The sequence below is a fragment of the Pan troglodytes genome, chromosome 11 (genome assembly GCF_028858775.2).
Source record: "Pan troglodytes isolate AG18354 chromosome 11, NHGRI_mPanTro3-v2.0_pri, whole genome shotgun sequence".
NCBI lineage: Eukaryota > Metazoa > Chordata > Mammalia > Primates > Hominidae > Pan > Pan troglodytes.
The window spans coordinates 118,215,767-118,239,696 of NC_072409.2; positions in this window are offsets into that span (position 1 = coordinate 118,215,767).

Here is a 23,930-nt window from a genome sequence, read left to right on the forward strand (position 1 = left end):
TAGATATTTCCATGTTTATACCGATAGTGCTGTTGGTATTTCCACGTTTACTCAGATAGCGATGTAGATATTTCCATGTTTATACAGATCGCGGTGCACATATTTATATCTTTATACAAATGGCATTGTAGATATTTCCTTATTCACACAGATGGCGGTGTAGATGTTTCCATGTTTAAACAGATGGCAGAGTAGTTAGTTCCATGTTTATGGAGATGGCAGTGTAGATATTTTCATGTTCATAGAGATGGCGGTGTAGATATTTCCATGTTTATAGAGATAGCAGTGTAGATATTTACATGTTTATATAGATGGCTGTGTAGATATTTCCATGTGTATACAGATGGCATTGTAGATATTTCCATGTTTATACAGATGACTGCATAGGTATTTCAATGTTTTTACAGATGGCAGTGCAGATATTTCCATGTTTATAGAGATAGCGGTGTAGATATTTCCATGTTTGTACAGATGGCGGTGTTGATATTTCCATCTATACACAGATGGCCTTGTAGATATTTCCATGTTTATACAGATGGCGGTATAGATATTTCCAGGGACATGCAGATGGTGGTGTAGATATTTCCATGTTTATACAGACAGCGGTGAAGATATTTCCATGTTTACACAGATGGTGGTGTAGATATTTCCGTGTTTGTACAGATGGCGGTGTTGATATTTCCATCTATACACAGATGGCCGTGTAGATATTTCCATGTTTATACAGATGGCGGCATAGATATTTCCATGGACATGCAGATGGTGGTGTAGATATTTCCATGTTTATACAGATAGCGGTGTAGATATTTCCATGTTTACACAGATGGTGGTGTAGATATTTCCGTGTTTATACACATGGCGGAGCAGATACTTCCATCTTTATGGAGATGGCAGTGTAGATATTTTCATGTTTATAGAGATGGCGGTGTAGATATTTCCATATTTATAGAGATAGCGGTGTAGATATTTCCATCTTTCTACAGATGGCAGTGTAGATATTTCCATGTTTATACAGATGGCGGTGTAGATATTTCCATATTTATATAAATGTCTGTGTAGATATTTCCATGTGTATACAGATGGTATTGAAGGTATTTCCATGTTTATACAGATGGTGGTGTAGATATTTCCATGTTTATTCAGATGACTGTGTAGATATTTCCATGTTTTTACAGATGGCAGTGTAGATATTTCAATGTTTATAGAGATGGCACTGTAGATATTTCCATGTTTATACAGATCGCGGTGTAGATATTTCCATGTTTATACAGCTAGCGGTGTAGATATTTCCATGTTTTTACAGATATCGGTGTAGATATTTCCATGTTTACACAGATTGCGGTGTAGATATTTCCATCTTTCTACAGATGGCTTTGTAGATATTGCCATGTTTATACAGATGGCGGTGTAGATATTTCCATGTTTATATAGATGGTGGTTTAGATATTACCATGTTTATAGAGATAGCGGTGTAGATATCTCCATGTTTATACAGATCGTGGTGAAGATATTTCCATGTTTATACAGATCGCGGTGAAGATATTTCCATGTTTATACAGATCGCGTTGTAGATATTTCCATGTTTATACAGATCACGGTGTAGATATTTCCATGTTTGTACAGATAGCGGTGTAGATATTTCCATGTTTATACAGATAGCGGTGTAGATATTTCCATGTTTAAAGAGATAGCGGTGTAGGTATTTCCATGTTTACAGACATTGCGGTGTAGATATTTCCATGTTTATGTAGATGGCGTTGTAGATATTTCCATGTTTATACCGATAGCGGTGTTGGTATTTCCACGTTTACTCAGATAGCGATGTAGATATTTCCATGTTTATACAGATCACGGTGCAGTTATTTATATCTTTATACAGATGGCATTGTAGACATTTCATTATTCACACAGATGGCGGTGTAGATGTTTCCATGTTTATACAGATGGCGGAGTAGTTAGTTCCATGTTTATGGAGATGGCAGTGTAGATATTTTCATGTTTATAGAGATGGCGGTGTAGATATTTCCATGTTTATAGAGATAGCAGTGTAGATATTTACATGTTTATACAGATGGCTGTGTAGATATTTCCATGTGTATACAGATGGCATTGTAGATATTTCCATGTTTATACAGATGACTGTATAGGTATTTCCATGTTTTTACAGATGGCAGTGTAGATATTTTCATGTTTATAGAGATGGCGGTGTAGATATTTCCATGTTTATAGAGATAGCAGTGTAGATATTTACATATTTATACAGATGTCTGTGTAGATATTTCCATGTGTATACAGATGGTATTGAAGGTATTTCCATGTTTATACAGATGGTGGTGTAGATATTTCCATGTTTATTCAGATGACTGTGTAGATATTTCCATGTTTTTACAGATGGCAGTGTAGATATTTCAATGTTTATAGAGATGGCACTGTAGATATTTCCATGTTTATACAGATCGCGGTGTAGATATTTCCATGTTTATACAGATAGCGGTGTAGATATTTCCATGTTTTTACAGGTATTGGTGTAGATATTTCCATGTTTACACAGATTGCGGTGTAGATATTTCCATCTTTCTACAGATAGCATTGTAGATATTTCCATGTTTATACAGATGGCGGTGTAGATATTTCCATGTTTATATAGATGGTGGTGTAGATATTACCATGTTTATACAGAGAACGGTGTAGATATTTCCATGTTTATACAGATCGTGGTGAAGATATTTCCATGTTTATACAGATCGCGGTGTAGATATTTCCATGTTTATACAGATCGTGGTGTGGATATTTCCATGTTTATACAGATCGCGTTGTAGATATTTCCATGTTTATACAGATCGCGGTGTAGATATTTCCATGTTTGTACAGATAGCGGTGTAGATATTTCCATGTTTATACAGATAGCGGTGTAGATATTTCCATGTTTAAAGAGATAGCGGTGTAGGTATTTCCATGTTTATAGACATTGCGGTGTAGATATTTCCATGGTTATGTAGATGGCGTTGTAGATATTTCCATGTTTATACCGATAGCGGTGTTGGTATTTCCACATTTACTCAGATAGCGATGTAGATATTTCCATGTTTATACAGATCGCGGTGCAGATATTTATATCTTTGTACAGATGGCAATGTAGATATTTCCTTATTCACACAGATGGAGGTGTAGAGGTTTCCATGTTTATACAGATGGCGGAGTAGTTAGTTCCATGTTTCTGGAGATGGCAGTGTAGATATTTTCTTGTTTATAGAGATGGCGGTGTAGATATTTCCATGTTTATAGAGATAGCAGTGTAGATATTTACATATTTATACAGATGGCTGTGCAGATATTTCCATGTGTATACAGATGGCATTGTAGATATTTCCATGTTTATACAGATGACTGTATAGGTATTTCCATGTTTTTACAGATGGCAGTGCAGATATTTCCATGTTTATAGAGATAGCGGTGTAGATATTTCCATGTTTGTACAGATGGCGGTGTTGATATTTCCATCTATACACAGATGGCCGTGTAGATATTTCCATGTTTATACAGATGGCGGCATAGATATTTCCATGGACATGCAGATGGTGGTGTAGATATTTCCATGTTTATACAGATAGCGGTGTAGATATTTCCATGTTTACACAGATGGTGGTGTAGATATTTCCGTGTTTATACACATGGCGGAGTAGATACTTCCATCTTTATGGAGATGGCAGTGTAGATATTTTCATGTTTACAGAGATGGCGGTGTAGATATTTCCATATTTATAGAGATAGCGGTGTACATATTTCCATCTTTCTACAGATGGCAGTATAGTTATTTCCATGTTTATACAGATGGCGGAGTAGATATTTCCATATTTATACAGATGTCTGTGTAGATATTTCCATGTGTATACAGATGGTATTGAAGGTATTTCCATGTTTATACAGATGGTGGTGTAGACATTTCCATGTTTATTCAGATGACTGTGTAGATATTTCCATGTTTTTACAGATGGCAGTGTAGATATTTCAATGTTTATAGAGATGGCGCTGTAGATATTTCCATGTTTATACAGTTCGCGGTGTAGATATTTCCATGTTTATACAGATAGCGGTGTAGATATTTCCATGTTTTTACAGATATCGGTGTAGATATTTCCATGTTTACACAGATTGCGGTGTAGATATTTCCAACTTTCTACAGATGGCATTGTAGATATTTCCATGTTTATACAGATGGCGGTGTAGATATTTCCATGTTTATATAGATGGTGGTGTAGATATTACCATGTTTATACAGATCGCGGTGTAGATATTTCCATGTTTATACAGATAGCGGTGAATATATTTCCATGTTTATACAGATCGCGGTGTAGATATTTCCATGTTTATACAGATCGCGGTGTAGATATTTCCATGTTTATACAGATCGCGGTGTAGATATTTCCATGTTTGTACAGATAGCGGTGTAGATATTTCCATGTTTCTACAGATAGCGGTGTAGATATTTCCATGTTTAAAGAGATAGCGGTGTAGGTATTTCCATGTTTATAGACATTGCGGTGTAGATATTTCCATGTTTATGTAGATGGCGTTGTAGATATTTCCATGTTTATACCGATAGCGGTGTTGGTATTTCCACGTTTACTCAGATAGCGATGTAGATATTTCCATGTTTATACAGATCGCGGTGCAGATATTTATATCTTTATACAGATGGCATTGTAGATATTTCCTTATTCACACAGATGGCGGTGTAGATGTTTCCATGTTTATACAGATGGCGGAGTAGTTAGTTCCATGTTTATGGAGATGGCAGTGTAGATATTTTCATGTTTATAGAGATGGCGGTGTAGATATTTCCATGTTTATAGAGATAGCAGTGTAGATATTTACATGTTTATACAGATGGCTGTGTAGATATTTCCATTTGTATACAGATGGCATTGTAGATATTTCCATGTTTATACAGATGACTGTATAGGTATTTCCATGTTTTTACAGATGGCAGTGCAGATATTTCCATGTTTATAGAGATAGCAGTGTAGATATTTCCATGTTTGTACAGATGGCGGTGTTGATATTTCCATCTATACACAGATGGCCGTGTAGATATTTCCATGTTTATACAGATGGCGGCATAGATATTTCCATGGACATGCAGATGGTGGTGTAGATATTTCCATGTTTATACAGATAGCGGTGTAGATATTTCCATGTTTACACAGATGGTGGTGTAGATATTTCCGTGTTTATACACATGGCGGAGTAGATACTTCCATCTTTATGGAGATGGCAGTGTAGATATTTTCATGTTTATAGAGATGGCGGTGTAGATATTTCCATATTTATAGAGATAGCGGTGTAGATATTTCCATCTTTCTACAGATGGCAGTGTAGATATTTCAATGTTTATACAGATGGCGGTGTAGATATTTCCATATTTATACAGATGTCTGTGTAGATATTTCCATGTGTATACAGATGGTATTGAAGGTATTTCCATGTTTATACAGATGGTGGTGTAGATATTTCCATGTTTATTCAGATGACTGTGTAGATATTTCCATGTTTTTACAGATGGCAGTGTAGATATTTCAATGTTTATAGAGATGGCACTGTAGATATTTCCATGTTTATACAGATCGCGGTGTAGATATTTCCATGTTTATACAGATAGCGGTGTAGATATTTCCATGTTTTTACAGATATCGGTGTAGATATTTCCATGTTTACACAGATTGCGGTGTAGATATTTCCATCTTTCTACAGATGGCTTTGTAGATATTTCCATGTTTATACAGATGGCGGTGTAGATATTTCCATGTTTATATAGATGGTGGTTTAGATATTACCATGTTTATACAGATAGCGGTGTAGATATTTCCATGTTTATACAGATCGTGGTGAAGATATTTCCATGTTTATGCAGATCGCGGTGTAGATATTTCCATGTTTATACAGATCGTGGTGTAGATATTTCCATGTTTATACAGATCGCGTTATAGATATTTCCATGTTTATACAGATCGCGGTGTAGATATTTCCATGTTTGTACAGATAGCGGTGTAGATATTTCCATGTTTATACAGATAGCGGTGTAGATATTTCCATGTTTAAAGAGATAGCTGTGTAGGTATTTCCATGTTTATAGACATTGCGGTGTGGATATTTCCATGTTTATGTAGATGGCGTTGTAGATATTTCCATGTTTATACCGATAGCGGTGTTCGTATTTCCACATTTACTCAGATAGCGATGTAGATATTTCCATGTTTATACAGATCGCGGTGCAGATATTTATATCTTCATACAGATGGCATTGTAGATATTTCCTTATTCACACAGATGGCGGTGTAGATGTTTCCATGTTTATACAGATGGCGGAGTAGTTAGTTCCATGTTTATGGAGATGGCAGTGTAGATATTTTCATGTTTATAGAGATGGCGGTGTAGATATTTCCATGTTTATGGAGATAGCAGTGTAGATATTTACATGTTTATACAGATGGCTGTGTAGATATTTCCATGTGAATACAGATGGCATTGTAGATATTTCCATGTTTATACAGATGACTGTATAGGTATTTCCATGTTTTTACAGATGGCAGTGCAGATATTTCCATGTTTATAGAGATAGCGGTGTAGATATTTCCATGTTTGTACAGATGGCGGTGTTGATATTTCCATCTATACACAGATGGCCGTGTAGATATTTCCATGTTTATACAGATAGCAGTGTAGATATTTCCATGTTTTTACAGATATCGGTGTAGATATTTCCATGTTTACACAGATTGCGGTGTAGATATTTCCATCTTTCTACAGATGGCTTTGTAGATATTTCCATGTTTATACAGATGGCGGTGTAGATATTTCCATGTTTATATAGATGGTGGTTTAGATATTACCATGTTTATACAGATAGCGGTGTAGATATCTCCATGTTTATACAGATCGTGGTGAAGATATTTCCATGTTTATACAGATCGCGGTGTAGATATTTCCATGTTTATACAGATCGCGTTGTAGATATTTCCATGTTTATACAGATCACGGTGTAGATATTTCCATGTTTGTACAGATAGCGGTGTAGATATTTCCATGTTTATACAGATAGCGGTGTAGATATTTCCATGTTTAAAGAGATAGCGGTGTAGGTATTTCCATGTTTATAGACATTGCGGTGTAGATATTTCCATGTTTATGTAGATGGCGTTGTAGATATTTCCATGTTTATACCGATAGCGGTGTTGGTATTTCCACGTTTACTCAGATAGCGATGTAGATATTTCCATGTTTATACAGATCGCGGGGCAGATATTTATATCTTTATACAGATGGCATTGTAGATATTTCCTTATTCACACAGATGGCGGTGTAGATGTTTCCATGTTTATACAGATGGCGGAGTAGTTAGTTCCATGTTTATGGAGATGGCAGTGTAGATATTTTCATGTTTATAGAGATGGCGGTGTAGATATTTCCATGTTTATAGAGATAGCAGTGTAGATATTTACATGTTTATACAGATGGCTGTGTAGATATTTCCATTTGTATACAGATGGCATTGTAGATATTTCCATGTTTATACAGATGACTGTATAGGTATTTCCATGTTTTTACAGATGGCAGTGCAGATATTTCCATGTTTATAGAGATAGCAGTGTAGATATTTCCATGTTTGTACAGATGGCGGTGTTGATATTTCCATCTATACACAGATGGCCGTGTAGATATTTCCATGTTTATACAGATGGCGGCATAGATATTTCCATGGACATGCAGATGGTGGTGTAGATATTTCCATGTTTATACAGATAGCGGTGTAGATATTTCCATGTTTACACAGATGGTGGTGTAGATATTTCCGTGTTTATACACATGGCGGAGTAGATACTTCCATCTTTATGGAGATGGCAGTGTAGATATTTTCATGTTTATAGAGATGGCGGTGTAGATATTTCCATATTTATAGAGATAGCGGTGTAGATATTTCCATCTTTCTACAGATGGCAGTGTAGATATTTCCATGTTTATACAGATGGCGGTGTAGATATTTCCATATTTATACAGATGTCTGTGTAGATATTTCCATGTGTATACAGATGGTATTGAAGGTATTTCCATGTTTATACAGATGGTGGTGTAGATATTTCCATGTTTATTCAGATGACTGTGTAGATATTTCCATGTTTTTACAGATGGCAGTGTAGATATTTCAATGTTTATAGAGATGGCACTGTAGATATTTCCATGTTTATACAGATCGCGGTGTAGATATTTCCATGTTTATACAGATAGCGGTGTAGATATTTCCATGTTTTTACAGATATCGGTGTAGATATTTCCATGTTTACACAGATTGCGGTGTAGATATTTCCATCTTTCTACAGATGGCTTTGTAGATATTTCCATGTTTATACAGATGGCGGTGTAGATATTTCCATGTTTATATAGATGGTGGTTTAGATATTACCATGTTTATACAGATAGCGGTGTAGATATTTCCATGTTTATACAGATCGTGGTGAAGATATTTCCATGTTTATGCAGATCGCGGTGTAGATATTTCCATGTTTATACAGATCGTGGTGTAGATATTTCCATGTTTATACAGATCGCGTTATAGATATTTCCATGTTTATACAGATCGCGGTGTAGATATTTCCATGTTTGTACAGATAGCGGTGTAGATATTTCCATGTTTATACAGATAGCGGTGTAGATATTTCCATGTTTAAAGAGATAGCTGTGTAGGTATTTCCATGTTTATAGACATTACGGTGTGGATATTTCCATGTTTATGTAGATGGCGTTGTAGATATTTCCATGTTTATACCGATAGCGGTGTTCGTATTTCCACATTTACTCAGAGAGCGATGTAGATATTTCCATGTTTATACAGATCGCGGTGCAGATATTTATATCTTTATACAGATGGCATTGTAGATATTTCCTTATTCACACAGATGGCGGTGTAGATGTTTCCATGTTTATACAGATGGCGGAGTAGTTAGTTCCATGTTTATGGAGATGGCAGTGTAGATATTTTCATGTTTATAGAGATGGCGGTGTAGATATTTCCATGTTTATGGAGATAGCAGTGTAGATATTTACATGTTTATACAGATGGCTGTGTAGATATTTCCATGTGAATACAGATGGCATTGTAGATATTTCCATGTTTATACAGATGACTGTATAGGTATTTCCATGTTTTTACAGATGGCAGTGCAGATATTTCCATGTTTATAGAGATAGCGGTGTAGTTATTTCCATGTTTGTACAGATGGCGGTGTTGATATTTCCATCTATACACAGATGGCCGTGTAGATATTTCCATGTTTATACAGATAGCAGTGTAGATATTTCCATGTTTTTACAGATATCGGTGTAGATATTTCCATGTTTACACAGATTGCGGTGTAGATATTTCCATCTTTCTACAGATGGCTTTGTAGATATTTCCATGTTTATACAGATGGCGGTGTAGATATTTCCATGTTTATATAGATGGTGGTTTAGATATTACCATGTTTATACAGATAGCGGTGTAGATATCTCCATGTTTATACAGATCGTGGTGAAGATATTTCCATGTTTATACAGATCGCGGTGTAGATATTTCCATGTTTATACAGATCGCGTTGTAGATATTTCCATGTTTATACAGATCACGGTGTAGATATTTCCATGTTTGTACAGATAGCGGTGTAGATATTTCCATGTTTATACAGATAGCGGTGTAGATATTTCCATGTTTAAAGAGATAGCGGTGTAGGTATTTCCATGTTTACAGACATTGCGGTGTAGATATTTCCATGTTTATGTAGATGGCGTTGTAGATATTTCCATGTTTATACCGATAGCGGTGTTGGTATTTCCACGTTTACTCAGATAGCGATGTAGATATTTCCATGTTTATACAGATCACGGTGCAGTTATTTATATCTTTATACAGATGGCATTGTAGACATTTCCTTATTCACACAGATGGCGGTGTAGATGTTTCCATGTTTATACAGATGGCGGAGTAGTTAGTTCCATGTTTATGGAGATGGCAGTGTAGATATTTTCATGTTTATAGAGATGGCGGTGTAGATATTTCCATGTTTATAGAGATAGCAGTGTAGATATTTACATGTTTATACAGATGGCTGTGTAGATATTTCCATGTGTATACAGATGGCATTGTAGATATTTCCATGTTTATACAGATGACTGTATAGGTATTTCCATGTTTTTACAGATGGCAGTGCAGATATTTCCATGTTTATAGAGATAGCGGTGTAGATATTTCCATGTTTGTACAGACGGCGGTGTTGATATTTCCATCTATACACAGATGGCCGTGTAGATATTTCCATGTTTATACAGATGGCGGCATAGATATTTCCATGGACATGCAGATGGTGGTGTAGATATTTCCATGTTTATACAGATAGCGGTGTAGATATTTCCATGTTTACACAGATGGTGGTGTAGATATTTCCGTGTTTATACACATGGCGGAGTAGATACTTCCATCTTTATGGAGATGGCAGTGTAGATATTTTCATGTTTATAGAGATGGCGGTGTAGATATTTCCATATTTATAGAGATAGCGGTGTAGATATTTCCATCTTTCTACAGATGGCAGTGTAGATATTTCCATGTTTATACAGATGGCGGTGTAGATATTTCCATATTTATACAGATGTCTGTGTAGATATTTCCATGTGTATACAGATGGTATTGAAGGTATTTCCATGTTTATACAGATGGTGGTGTAGATATTTCCATGTTTATTCAGATGACTGTGTAGATAATTCCATGTTTTTACAGATGGCAGTGCAGATATTTCAATGTTTATAGAGATGGCACTGTAGATATTTCCTTGTTTATACAGATCGCGGTGTAGATATTTCCATGTTTATACAGATAGCGTTGTAGATATTTCCATGTTTACACAGATTGCGGTGTAGATATTTCCATCTTTCTACAGATGGCTTTGTAGATATTTCCATGTTTATACAGATGGCGGTGTAGATATTTCCATGTTTATATAGATGGTGGTTTAGATATTACCATGTTTATACAGATAGCGGTGTAGATATTTCCATGTTTATACAGATCGTGGTGAAGATATTTCCATGTTTATGCAGATCGCGGTGTAGATATTTCCATGTTTATACAGATCGTGGTGTAGATATTTCCATGTTTATACAGATCGCGTTATAGATATTTCCATGTTTATACAGATCGCGGTGTAGATATTTCCATGTTTGTACAGATAGCGGTGTAGATATTTCCATGTTTATACAGATAGCGGTGTAGATATTTCCATGTTTAAAGAGATAGCTGTGTAGGTATTTCCATGTTTATAGACATTGCGGTGTAGATATTTCCATGTTTATGTAGATGGCGTTGTAGATATTTCCATGTTTATACCGATAGCGGTGTTCGTATTTCCACATTTACTCGGATAGCGATGTAGATATTTCCATGTTTATACAGATCGCGGTGCAGATATTTATATCTTTATACAGATGGCATTGTAGATATTTCCTTATTCACACAGATGGCGGTGTAGATGTTTCCATGTTTATACAGATGGCGGAGTAGTTAGTTCCATGTTTATGGAGATGGCAGTGTAGATATTTTCATGTTTATAGAGATGGCGGTGTAGATATTTCCATGTTTATGGAGATAGCAGTGTAGATATTTACATGTTTATACAGATGGCTGTGTAGATATTTCCATGTGAATACAGATGGCATTGTAGATATTTCCATGTTTATACAGATGACTGTATAGGTATTTCCATGTTTTTACAGATGGCAGTGCAGATATTTCCATGTTTATAGAGATAGCGGTGTAGTTATTTCCATGTTTGTACAGATGGCGGTGTTGATATTTCCATCTATACACAGATGGCCGTGTAGATATTTCCATGTTTATGCAGATGGCGGCGTAGGTATTTCCATGGACATGCAGATGGCGGTGTAGATATTTCCACGTTTATACAGATTGAGTGAAGATATTTCCATGTTTTCACAGATTGTGGTGTAGATATTTCCGTGTTTATACACATGGCGGAGTAGATACTTCCATCTTTATGGAGATGGCAGTGTAGATATTTTCATGTTTATAGAGATGGCTGTGTAGATATTTCCATATTTATAGAGATAGCGGTGTAGATATTTCCATCTTTCTACAGGTGGCAGTGTAGATATTTCCATGTTTACAGATGGCGGTGTAGATATTTCCATATTTATACAGATGTCTGTGTAGATATTTCCATGTGTATACAGATGGTATTGTAGGTATTTCCATGTTTCTACAGATGGTGGTGTAGATATTTCCATGTTTATTCAGATTGAGTGAAGATATTTCCATGTTTTCACAGATTGTGGTGTAGATATTTCCGTGTTTATACACATGGCGCTGTAGATATTTCCATGTTTCTACAGATAACGGTGGAGATATTTCCATGTTTATACAGACAGCAGTGGAGATATTTCCATGTTTATACACATAGCGGTGTACATATTTCCATGTTTACAGAGACAGCGGTGTAGGTATTTCCATGTTTATACAGATATCGGTGTAGATATTTCCATGTTTATACAGATGCCTATGCTGATATCTCCATATTTAAACAGAGGGCTGTGTAGATATTTCTATGTTTATACAGATGGCAGTGTCGATACTTCCATGTTCCTACACATGACTGTGTAGGTATTTCCATGTTTATACAGATGGCTTTGTAGATATTTCCATGTCTGTAGAGATAGCGGTGCAGATATTTCCTTTTCTATACAGATAGAGTTGTATATATTTCCATGTTTATACAGATCGTGGTGTAGACATTTCCATGTTTATACAGATACCGGGGTAGATATTTCCATGTTTATACAGACCGCAGTGTAGATATTTCCATGTTTATAGAGATAGTAGTGTAGATAATTCCAAGTTTGTACAGATGGCGGTGTTGATGTTTCTATCTATACACAGATTGCCATGTAGGTATTTCCATGTGTATACAGATGGCATTGTAGATATTTCCATGTGTATACAAATGGTGGTGTAGATATTTCCATGTTTACACAGATGACTGTATAGGTATTTCCATGTTTATACAGATGGCGGTGCAGATATTTCCGTGTTTATAGAGATAGCGGTGTAGATATTTCCATATTTATACAGATAACGGTGTAGAAATTTCCATGTTTATACAGATAGCAGTGTAAATATTTCCATGTTTATACAGATCACGGTGTAGATATTTCCTTGTTTATGCAAATAGTGGTGTAGTTATTTCCATATTTATACAGATAGCGGTGTAAATATTTCCATGTATATACAGATGGCTGTGTAGATATTTCCATGTTTATACAGATGGCTTTGTAGATATTTCCATGTTTATACAGATGACTTTGTAGGTAATTCCATGTTTATACAGATGGCGGTGTAGATATTTCCATGTTTATAGAGATAGCTGTGTAGATATTTCCATGTTTATACAGATAGCGGTGTAAATATTTCCATGTTTATACAGATCACGGTGCAGATATTTCCATGTTTATAGAGATAGCGGTGTAGATATTTCCATGCTTATACAGATAGCGGTGTAGATATTTCCATGTTTATACAGACCGCGGTGTAGATATTTCCATGTTTATACAGGTAGCGGTGCAGATATTTCCATGTTTGTACAGATGGCGTTGTTGATATTTCCATCTATACACAGATGACCGTGTAGATATTTCCATGTTTATACAGATGGCGGCGCAGATATTTCCATGGATATGTAGATGGCGGTGTAGATATTTCCATGTTTATACAGATAGCGGTGTAGTTATTTCGATGTTTATATAGATAGCGTTGTAGATATTTCCATGTATGTACACATGGCTGTGTGGATATTTCCATGTTTATACAGATGGCGGTGTAGATATTTCCATGTTTATACAGATAACTTCGTAAGTATTTCCATGTTTATACAGATGGCGGTGTAGATATATCGACGTTTATAGAGATAGCAGTGGAGATATTTCCATGTTTATACAGATAACGGTGTAGATATTTCCATGTTTATACTGATCGTGGTGTAGATATTTCCATGTTGATAGAGATGGCAGTGTAGATATTTCCATGTTTATACAGATCACAGTGTAGATATTTCCTTGTTTATACAAATAGCGGTGTAGTTATTTCCATGTTTATACAGATAGCGGTGTAGATATTTCCATGTATATACAGATGGCTGTGTAGATATTTCCATGTTTATACAGATGGCTGTGTAGATATTTCCATGTTTATACAGATGACTTTTTAGGTATTTCCATGTTTCTACAGATGGCGGTGTAGATATTTCCATGTTTATATAGATGGTGGTGTAGATATTACCATGTTTACACAGATAGCGGTGTATATATTTCCATGTTTATACAGATCGTGGTGAAGATATTTGCATGTTTATACAGATGGCGGTGTAGATATTTCCATGTTTATACAGATCGCGGTGTAGATATTTCCATTATATACAGATAGCGGTGTAGTTATTTCCATGTTTATACAGATAGCGGTGTAGATATTTCCATGTTTATAGAGATAGCAGTGTAGGTATTTCCATGTTTATAGACATAGCGGTGTAGATATTTCCATGTTTATATAGATGGCATTGTAGATATTTCCATGTTTATACCGATAGCGATGTTGGTATTTCCACTTTTATACAGATAGCGATGTAGATATTTTCATCTATATACAGCTCGCGGTGCAGATATTTATATCTTTATACAGATGGCCTTGTAGATATTTCCTTATTCACACAGATGGCGGTGTAGATGTTTCCATGTTTATACAGATGGCGAATAAGTTAGTTCCATGTTTATGGAGATGGCAGCGTAGATATTTTCATGTTTATAGAGATGGCGGCGTAGATATTTCCATGTTTATAGAGATAGCACTGTAGATATTTACATGTTTATACAGATGGCTGTGTAGATATTTCCATGTGTATACAGATGGCATTGTAGATATTTCCATGTTTATACCGATGACTGTATAGGTATTTCCATGTTTTTACAGATGGCAGTGCAGATATTTCCATGTTTATACAGATAGCGATGTAGATATTTCCATGTTTGTACAGATGGCAGTGTTGACATTTCCATCTATACACAAATGGCCGTGTAGATATTTCCATGTTTATACAGATGTCGGCATAGATATTTCCATGGACATGCAGATGGTGGTGTAGATATTTCCATGTTTATACAGATAGCGGTGTAGACATTTCCATATTTATAGAGATAACGGTATAGAAATTTCCATGTTTATACAGATAGCGGTGTAAATATTTCCATGTTTATACAGATCACGGTGGAGATATTTCCTTGTTTATACAAATAGCGGTGTAGTTATTTCCATGTTTATACAGATAGCGGTGTAGATGTTTCCATGTATACACAGATGGCTGTGTAGATATTTCCATGTTTATAGAGATGGTTTGTAGATATTTCCATGTTTATACAGATGGCGGTGTAGATATTTCCATGTTTATAGAGATAGCTGTGTAGATATTACCATGTTTATACAGATAGCGGTGTATACATTTCCATGTTTATACAGATCGCGGTGTAGATATTTCCATGTTGATACAGATAGCTGTGTAGATATTTCCATGTTTTTACAGATATCAGTGTAGATATTTCCATGTTTACACAGATTGCGGTGTAGATATTTCCATCTTTCTACAGATGGCATTGCAGATATTTCCAGGTTTATACAGATGGCGGTGTAGATATTTCCATGTTTATGTTGATGGTGGTGTAGATATTACCATGTTTATACAGATAGCGGTGTAGATATTTCCATGTTTATACAGATCGTGGAGAAGATATTTCCATGTTTATGCAGATCGCGGTGTAGATATTTCCATGTTTATACAGATCGCGGTGTTGATATTTCCATGTTTAAACAGATAGAGGTGTAGATATTTCCATGTTTATACAGACAGCGGTGTAGATATTTCCATGTTTATAGAGATAGCGGTGTAGGTATTACCATGTTTATAGATATTGTGATGTAGATATTTCCATGTTTATATAGATGGCGTTGTCAATGTTTCCATGTTTATACCGATAGCGGTGTTGGTATTTCCACGTTTATACAGATAGCGATGTAGATATTTCCATGTTTATACAGCTCACGGTGCAGATATTTATATCTTTATACAGATGGCAGTGTAGATATTTCCTTATTCACACAGATGGCGGTGTAGATGTTTCCATGTTTATACAGATGGCAGAGTTGTTGGTTCCATGTTTATGGAGATGGCAGTGTAGATATTTTCATGTTTATAGAGATGGCGGTGTAGATATTTCCATGTTTATAGAGATAGCAGTGTAGATATTTACATGTTTATACAGATGGCTGTGTAGATATTTCCATGTGTATACAGATGGCATTGTAGATATTTCCATGTTTATACAGATGACTGTATAGGTATTTCCATGTTTTTACAGATGGCAGTGCAGATATTTCCATGTTTATAGAGATATCGCAATAGATATTTCCATGTTTGTACAGATGGCGGTGCTGATATTTCCACCTATAGACAGATGGACGTGTAGATAATTCCATGTTTATACAGATGGCGGCGTAGATATTTCCATGGACAAGCAGATGGCGGTGTAGGGATTTCCATGTTTATACAGATAGCGGTGTAGATATTTCCATGTTTACACAGATGGTGGTGTAGATATTTCCGTGGTTATACACATGGCGTAGTAGATACTTCCATCTTTATGGAGATGGCAGTGTAGATATTTTCATGTTTATACAGATGGCGATGTAGGTATTTCCATATTTATAGAGATAGCGGTGTAGATATTTCCATCTTTCTACAGATGGCAGTGTAGTTATTTCCATGTTTATACAGATTGCGGTGTAGATATTTCCATATTTATACAGATGTCTGTGTAGATACTTCCATGTGTATACAGATGGTATTGTAGTTATTTCCATGTTTATACAGATGGTGGTGTAGATATTTCCATGTTCATTCAGATGACTGTGTAGATATTTCCATGTTTTTACAGATGGCAGTGTAGATATTTCAATGTTTATAGAAATGTTGCTGTAGATATTTCCATGTTTATACAGATGGCGGCGCAGATATTTCTATGGATATATAGATGGCGGTGTAGATATTTCCATGTATATACAGATAGCGGTGTACATATTTCCATGTTTATAGAGACAGCGGTGTAGGTATTTCCATGTTTATACAGATAGCGGTGCGGATATTTCCATGTTTATACAGATGCCTATGCAGATATTTCCATATTTATATAGAGGGCTGCGTAGATATTTCCATGTTTATACAGATGGCAGTGTAGATATTTAAATGTTCCTACACATGACTGTGTAGATATTTCCATGTTTATACAGATGTCTTTGTAGATATTTCCATATTTATAGAGGTAACGGTGCAGATATTTCCATGTTTATACAGATTGCGATGTATATATTTCCATGTTTATACAGATCGTGGTGTAGATATTTCCATATTTATACAGATACCGGTGTAGATATTTCCATGTTTATACAGACCGCAGTGTAGATATTTCCATGTTTATACAGATAGCAGTGTAGATATTTCCATGTTTGTACAGATGGCGGTGTTGATGTTTCCATCTATACACAGATTGCCGTGTAGGTATTTCCATGTTTATACAGATGGCATTGTAGATATTTCCATGTTTATACAGATGGTGGTGTAGATATTTCCATGTTTACACAGATGACTTTATAGGTATTTCCATGTTTATACAGATGGCGGTGTAGATATATCCATGTTTATAGTTATAGCGGTGTAGATATTTCCATATATATACAGATAACGTTGTAGAAATTTCCATGTTTATACAGATATCGGTGTAAATATTTCCAAGTTTATACAGATCACGGTGTAGATATTTCCATGTTTATAGAGATAGATGTGTAGATATTTCCATGTTTTTACAGATAGCGGTGTAAATATTTCTATGTTTATACAGACCGCGGTGTAGATATTACCATGTTTATACATATAGCAGTGCAGATATTTCCATGTTTGTACAGATGGCGGTTTTGATATTTCTATGGATATATAGATGGCGGTGTAGATATTTCCTTGTATATACAGATAGCGGTGTAGTTATTTCCATGTTTATATAGAGAGCGGTGTGGATATTTCCATGTATGTACACATGGCTGTGTAGATATTTCCGTGTTTATATAGATGGCGGTGTAGATATTTCCATGTTTATACAGATAACTTTGTCAGTATTTCCATGTTTATACAGATGGCGGAGTAGATATTTCGATGTTTATAGAGATAGCAGTGGGGATATTTTCATGTATATAAAAATAGCGGTGTAGTTATTTCCATGTTTATATAGATAGCGGTGTGGATATTTCTATGTATATACACATGGCTGTGTAGATATTTCCATGTTTATACAGATGGCGGTGTAGATATTTCCATGTTTATATAGAAACTTTGTAAGTATTTCCATGTTTATACAGATGGCGGTGTAGATATTTCGATGTTTATAGAGATAGCAGTGGAGATATTTCCATGTTTATACAGATAGCAGTGTAGATATTTCCATGTTTATGCTGATCGCGGTGTAGATATTTCCATGTTTGTACAGATCGCGGTGTACATATTTCCATGTTTATACATATCATGGTGTAGATATTTCCATGTTTATACAGATCGCGGTGTTGATATTACCATGTTTATAGGGATAGCGTTGCAAATATTTCCACATTTATACAGATAGCGGTGTAGTTATTAGCATGTTTATACAGATAGCGGTGTAGATATTTCCATGTATAAACAGATGTCTCTGTATATATTTCCATGTTTAAACAGATGGCGGTGTAGATATTTCCTTGTTTATAAAAATAGCGGTGTAGTTATTTCCATGTTTATACAGATAGCGGTGTAGATATTTCCATGTATATACACATGGCTTGGTAGATATTTCCATGTTTATACAGATGGCTGTGTAGATATTTCCATGTTTATACACATGACTTTGTAGGTATTTCCATGTTTATACAGATGGCGGTGTAGATATTTCCATGCTTATAGAGATAGCTGTGTGTATATTTCCATGTTTACACAGATAGCGGTGTAGATATTTCCATGTTTATACATATCGCGGTGTAGATATTTCCATGTTTATGCAGACAGCAGTGGAGATATTTCCATGTTTATACACATAGCGGTGAACCTATTTCCATGTTTATAGGGACAGCGGTGTAGGTATTTCCATGTTTATACAGATAGCGGTGAAGACATTTCCATGTTTATACAGATGCCTATGTAGATATTTCCATATTTATACAGATGGCTGTGTAGATATTTCCACGTTTATATAGATGGCAGTGTAGATATTTCCATCTTCCTACACATGACTGTGTAGGTATTTCCATGTTTATACAGATGGCTTTGTAGATAATTCTATGTTTATAGAGATAGCGGTGCAGATATTTCCATGTTTATACAGATACCAGTGTAAATATTTCCATGTTTATACCGACCGCGGTGTAGATATTTGCAAGTTTATACAGATACCGGTGTAGATATCTCCATGTTTATACAGACCGCAGTGTAGTTATTTCCATGTTTATAGAGATAGCGGTGTAGATATTTCCATGTTTGTACAGATGGCGGTGTTGATGTTTCCGTCTATACACAGATTGCCGTGTAGTTATTTCGATGTGTATACAGATGGCATTGTAGATATTTCCATGTTTATACAAATGGTGTTGTAGATATTTCCATGTTTATACAGATGACTGTATAGGTATTTCCATGTTTTTACAGATGGCAATGTAGATATTTCCATGTTTATACAGATAGCAGTGTGGATATTTCCATGTTTATACAGATGGCGGTGTAGATATTTCCATGTTTATAGAGATAGCGGTGTAGATATTTCCATATTTATGCAGATAACGGTGTAGATATTTCCATTTTTATACAAATAGCCATGTAAATATTTCCATGTTTATACAGATCACGGTGTAGATATTTCCATGTTTATAGAGATAGCGGTGTAATATTTCCATGTTTATACAGATAGCGGTGTAGGGATTTACATATTTATACATACCACGGTGTATATATTTCCATGTTTATACAGATAGCGTTGCAGATATTTCCATGTTTGTACAGATGGCGGTGTTGATATTTCCAACTATACACAGATGACCGTGTAGATATTTCCATGTTTATACAGATGGCGGCACAGATATTTCTATGGATATGTAGATGGCGGTGTAGATATTTCTATGTTTATACAGATAGCTGTGTAGTTATTTCCATGTTTATATAGATAGCGGTGTAGATATTTCCATGTATATACACATGGCTGTGTAGATATTTCCATGTTTATACAGATGGAGGTGTAGATATTTCCATGTTTATACAAATAACTTTGTAAGTATTTCCATGTTTATACAGACGGCGGTGTAGTTATTTCCATGTTTATACAGATAAGTTTGTAAGTATTTCCATGTTTATACAGATTGCGGTGTAGATATTTCGACGTTTATAGAGATAGCAGTGCAGATATTTCCATGTTTATACAGATAGCGGTGTAGATATTTCCATGTTTATACTGATCGTGGTGTAGATATTTCCATGTTTATAGAGATGGCGGTGTAGATATTTCCATGTTCATAGAGATAGCGGTGTCGATTTTTCCATGTTTATAGACATAGCGGTGGGGATATTTCCATGTTTATACAGATAGGGGTGTAGATATTTCCGTGTTTATAGAGATGGCGATGTAGATATTTCCATTTTTATACAGATCACGGTGTAGATATTTCCTTGTTTATACAAATAGCAGTGTAGTTATTTCCATGTTTATACAGATATCGGTGTAGATATTTCCATGTATATACAGATGGCTGTGTAGATATTTCCATGTTTATACAGATGGCTGTGTAGATATTTCCATGTTTATACAGATGACTTTGTAGGTATTTCCATCTTTATACAGATGGCGGTGTAGATATTTCCATGTTTATAGAGATAGCTGTGTAGATATTTACTTGTTTATACAGATAGCGGTGTAGATATTTCCATGTTTATACAAATCGCAGTGTAGATATTTCCATGTTTATACAGATCGTGGTGTAGGTATCTCCATGTTTCTACAGATAGCCATGTAGATATTTCCATGTTTTTACAGATGGCAGTGTAGATAATTCAATGTTTATAGAGATGGCGCTGTAGATATTTCCATGTTTATACAGATAAAGTTGGAGATATTTCCATGTTTGTACAGACAGCAGTGGAGATATTACCATGTTTATACACATAGCGGTGTACATATTTCCATGTTTATAGAGACAGCGGTGTAGGTATTTCCATGTTTATACATATAGCGGTGCGGTTATTTCCATGTTTACACAGATGCCTATGCAGATATTTCCATATTCATACAGAGGGCTGTGTAGATATTTCCATGTTTATACAGATGACATTGCAGATATTTCCATGTTCCTACACATGACTGTGTAGGTATTTCCATGTGTATACAGATGGCTTTGCAGGTATTTCCTTGTTTATACAGATAGCGGTGTAGATATGTCCATGTTTATACGGATATCGGTGTAAATATTTCCATGTTTTATACAGATCGTGGTGTAGATATTTCCATGTTTATACGGATACCGGTGTAGATATTTCCATGTTTATACAGACCGCAGTTTAGGTATTTCCATGTTTATACAGATAGCGGAGTAGATATTTCCATGTTTGTACAGATGGCGGTGTTGATGTTTCCAACTATACACAGATTGCCGTGTAGGTATTTCCATGTGTATACACATGGCATTGTAGATATTTCCATGTTTAAACAGATGGTGGTGTAGATATTTCCATGTTTATACAGATGACTGTATAGATATTTCCATGTTTTTACAGATGGCATTGTAGTTATTTCCATGTTTATAGAGATAGCAGTGTAGATATTTCCATGTTTATACAGATGGCGGTGTAGATATTTCCATGTTTATAGAGATAGCGCTGTAGATATTTCCATTTTTGTACAGATAACTTTGTAGATATTTCCATGTTTATACAGATAGCGGTGTAAATATTAACATGTTTATACAGATCATGGTGTAGATATTTCCATGTTTACAGAGATAGCGGTGTAGATATTTCCATGTTTATAGAGATAGCGGTGTAGATATTACCATGTTTATACAGAACGCGGTGTAGATATTTCCATGTTTATACAGATAGCGGTGCAGATATTTCCATGTTTGTACAGACGGCGATGTTGATATTTCCATCTATACACAGATGACCGTGTAGATATTTCCATGTTTATACAGATGGCGGCACAGATATTTCTATGGATATGTAGATGGCGGTGCAGATATTTCCATGTTTATACAAATAGCGGTGTAGTTATTTCCATGTATATGTAGATGGCGGTGTAGATATTTCCATGTATATACACATGGCTGTGTAGATATTTCCATGTTTATACAGTTGGCGGTGTAGATATTTCCATGTTTATACAGATAACTTTGTAAGTATTTCCATGTTTATACAGATGACGGTGTAGATATTTGGATGTTTATAGAGATAGCAGTGGAGATATTTCCATGTTTATACAGATAGCGGTGTAGATATTTCCATGTTTATACTGATCGCGGTGTAGATATTTCCATGTTTATACAGATGGCGGTGTAGATATTTCCATATTTATACAGATGTCTGTGTAGTTATTTCCATGTGTATACAGTTGGTATTGTAGGTATTTCCATGTTTATACAGATGGTGGTCTAGATATTTCCATGTTTATTCGGATGACTGTGTAGATATTTCCATGTTTTTACCGATGGCAGTGTAGATAATTCAATATTTATAGAGATGGCGCTGTAGATATTTCCATGTTTATACAGATAAAGTTGGAGATATTTCCATGTTTATACAGACAGCAGTGGAGATATTACCATGTTTATAAAAATAGCGGTGTACATATTTCCATGTTTATAGAGACAGCGGTGTAGGTATTGCCATGTTTATACAGATAGCGGTGCGGATATTTCCATGTCTACACAGATGCCTATGCAGATATTTCCATATTCATACAGAGGGATGTGTAGATATTTCCATATTCCTACACATGACTGTGTACTTATTTCCATGTTTATACAGATGGCTTTGCAGGTATTTCCTTGTTTATACAGATAGCGGAGTAGATATGTCCATGTTTATACAGATATCGGTATAAATATTTCCATGTTTTATACAGATCGTGGTGTAGATATTTCCATGTTTATACGGATACCGGTGTAGATATTTCCATGTTTATACAGACCGCAGTTTAGGTATTTCCATGTTTATACAGATAGCGGTGTAGATATTTCCATGTCTGTACAGATGGCGGTGTTGATGTCTCCATCTATACACAGATTGCCGTGTAGGTATTTCCATGTGTATATAGATGGCATTGTAGATATTTCCATGTTTATACAGATGGTGGTGTAGATATTTCCATGTTTCTGCAGATGGTGTTGTAGGTATTTCCATGTTTATACAGATAACGGTGTAGATATTTCCATGTTTATAGAGATAGCAGTGCAGATATTTCCATGTTTATACAGATCGTGGTGTAGATATTTCATGTTTATACAGATACCGGTGTAGATATTTCCATGTTTATACAGACCGCAGTGTAGATATTTCCATGTTTATAGAGATAGCAGTGTAGATATTTCCATGTTTGTACAGATGGCGGTGTTGATGTTTCCATCTATACACAGACTGCCGTGTAGGTATTTCCATGTGTATACAGATGGCATTGTAGATATTTCCATGTTTATGCAGATTGTGGTGTAGATATTTCCATGTTTATACAGACGACTGTAT